Below are 2589 nucleotides of genomic sequence, written 5' to 3' on the forward strand. Positions count from 1 at the left end.
TGGTTGTCCCTCACTAACCCCCCTGCCAGCCTGGTCATAGGCAGCTATCTTGTGAGGGCATGAGGGTTAATTTGCATATTACCTCTTTATTATATAGGATTCTTAAAGAGTTTTGTGGGGTGTGGACAACAAAAGGGGCCCCACACGCTAACCTGACAAGTTCAGGGAAGTCTTGCAAACTCAAAGGCCTAAAGTAACCACAAAGGATGGTCTGAAATTAAAACTTTAACTAAAGCAGTTTATAGTGGGTATCATGTCCTAGGCTAGTATCTTCCCTGACAAGGTCAATCTTTACCTTAACTGAGTCTATCATCTTTTTGCATCGAAGATAACACACCTGTGAAATGTCAGGGTAACTTGTAATTTCCCTTTTTCTAGACTCCTCAGGGCACAACCAAATGCGCCTGGGCGTCAAGAAGGAGATCATAAATGCCATCATTGTTATTGTTGTCATGTTAATTGTTTACTGTTAACGATTCTGCACCCACCTACATAAAAGAAGTATGTGTCTATTTTACATTTTATCCAATCCCAGAAGTCCCCCCTTTGCTTTCTCTGGCCTCCCTAATCCATCACCAATCGATTTCCCGTAGCCCACTTATGTCTCCTTTTTTAAATATAATGTATAAAACAAGGCGAAGAACTGCCATTCTCCAGAGCATTATCCCAATCCGTTGAGATTCTGCTTCCTGGCAATTGTCGACAGTTTGGCTCAAATAAACTCACAAAAATTTTTTTCAGGTTTGAATGTTTTTACGTTAACTGGGGGTAATGGAACATTTTAAAGTTGATAAATACTAGCACCTGTTAACAATTTACAGGACATGGAATTCGGATTCGTATGTAGTCTAGTGAGATTGTGAAGTTGTTTGCCTTTTGTGTTCTTATCTTCTCAAGGCACATGGAACAGCTTCCTTTTCCAGTTCCTACCATCTAGGTCCTCTTCATACTTTTAGGTGGCTCCATCTAATTCCCACTTTAGGATTAGGAACCTAATGTTTGGTCACTTAGAATGGTATCCAGGTTTTAAGAAGTAGGTAATTCTTCCAATACTTCCTGGCGCTTAAAAGTCTGAGGCTGCCCAAATGTGCCTTTGTTAACGAGTTCAGAAAGTGAGTAGAGTTTGGATTATCAATAAGGTTATTACTATTCTATCTAATAGAAGAGTAATATGCAAATTGACCATCACTCCAACACACAAGATGGCCACCCCCATGTGGATACAAGATGGCCAGCAGGGGAGGGCAGTTGGGGGGGACCAAGCCTGCAGGGGAGGGCAGTTGTAGGTGATCAGGCCAGCAGGAGTGGGCAGTTAGGGGTGATCAGGCTGGCAGGGGAGTAGTTAGGGGGTGATCAGGCTGGCAGGCAGAAGCAGTTAGGGGCAATCAGGCAGGCAGGCAGGCGAGCAGTTGGGAGCCAGCAGTCCTGGATTGCGAGAGGAATGTCTGACTGTTCGTTTAGGCCTGATCCTACTGGTATCAGGCCTAAACGGGCAGTCAGACATCCCTAGAGGGGTCCAAGATTGGAGAGGTTGCAGGGTGAGGGACACCCCCCCCACCACCCCAGTGCATGAATTTTGTGCACCGGGCCTCTAGTGTATAATATAAAAAGCTAATGACCAATCTGGCAGGGACACCCACAGTCATTCCAGACTTGGGCCCCAGCTCTGGAGCTGAGCCTTTGAGTCTTATTGGCTCGTTGCTGGCTCATTGGGAGGGTGGGGGTCCTTTGGGGAAGGGTGAGAGAGGAGGAGGTGGGGAGTATGTCAGAGAGTGACTATTTGCATGAAAGTACACAAACGTCAATATTTTTACAATCTGTGTGTTCAGCTGAATATTTACCCTAATTACCACCATCATCACCTCACATACCTTCCGTTAGTCACCCCTATTCACTTCCATTCCATCTTCCTTCCCATACTTCCCATACTTCTTCCGTATTTTCCACTTTATACATGAAAAGATACTGCTTTCTAGATTAAGACTTGCTTGATCACCTGATCCCTTCCTATTTTTGTCCTGGCTTGAATGCCCCACTGAAATCTTCCTTGGTTTGAGCCTTTTCATTTTGAGTATTTGAAATGATTATTTTTAAAAATTATTTTCCTAAAAAAATAAACAACAATTTCTATTTTTTAAAAATCTTTCTGATCAAGGTGGCTAAGAAAGTAGTCTCTTTTCATACTAGTTTTTTTAAAAAAGTTAGCTCTACTTTATAAATTTGTAAAGTGAAAAATATAATTTACATCTACCCAAGAAGGATGCTTTAAAGCACTAAAGATACTGCCTAGCTCATAACAGATAAGAATTAAGGGTACAAATTTCAGTTCACAGATTCAATATTAGAATATATATATTTTACCTTATAGTATTCTTATTGTAATATAGTTCACCATCTAAGAGAGAAAATAGTGTAAAGAACACCTGCCATCAAGCCTGATCAAGTAATAAATTTGCTTTATTTGTTTCAGATTTTTTTTTAAGGTAGAAAACATCATAGATACTATTGACGTTCCTTGTGGGATGCAACTTTCTCTTTTTCTGTAACTGAATTTAATTTCTTTTGCAACCTTGCATTCCTTCAGGTGGC

This window comes from Myotis brandtii, unplaced genomic scaffold (assembly GCF_000412655.1).
Source record: "Myotis brandtii unplaced genomic scaffold, ASM41265v1 scaffold529, whole genome shotgun sequence".
In the NCBI taxonomy this organism is placed as follows: domain Eukaryota; kingdom Metazoa; phylum Chordata; class Mammalia; order Chiroptera; family Vespertilionidae; genus Myotis; species Myotis brandtii.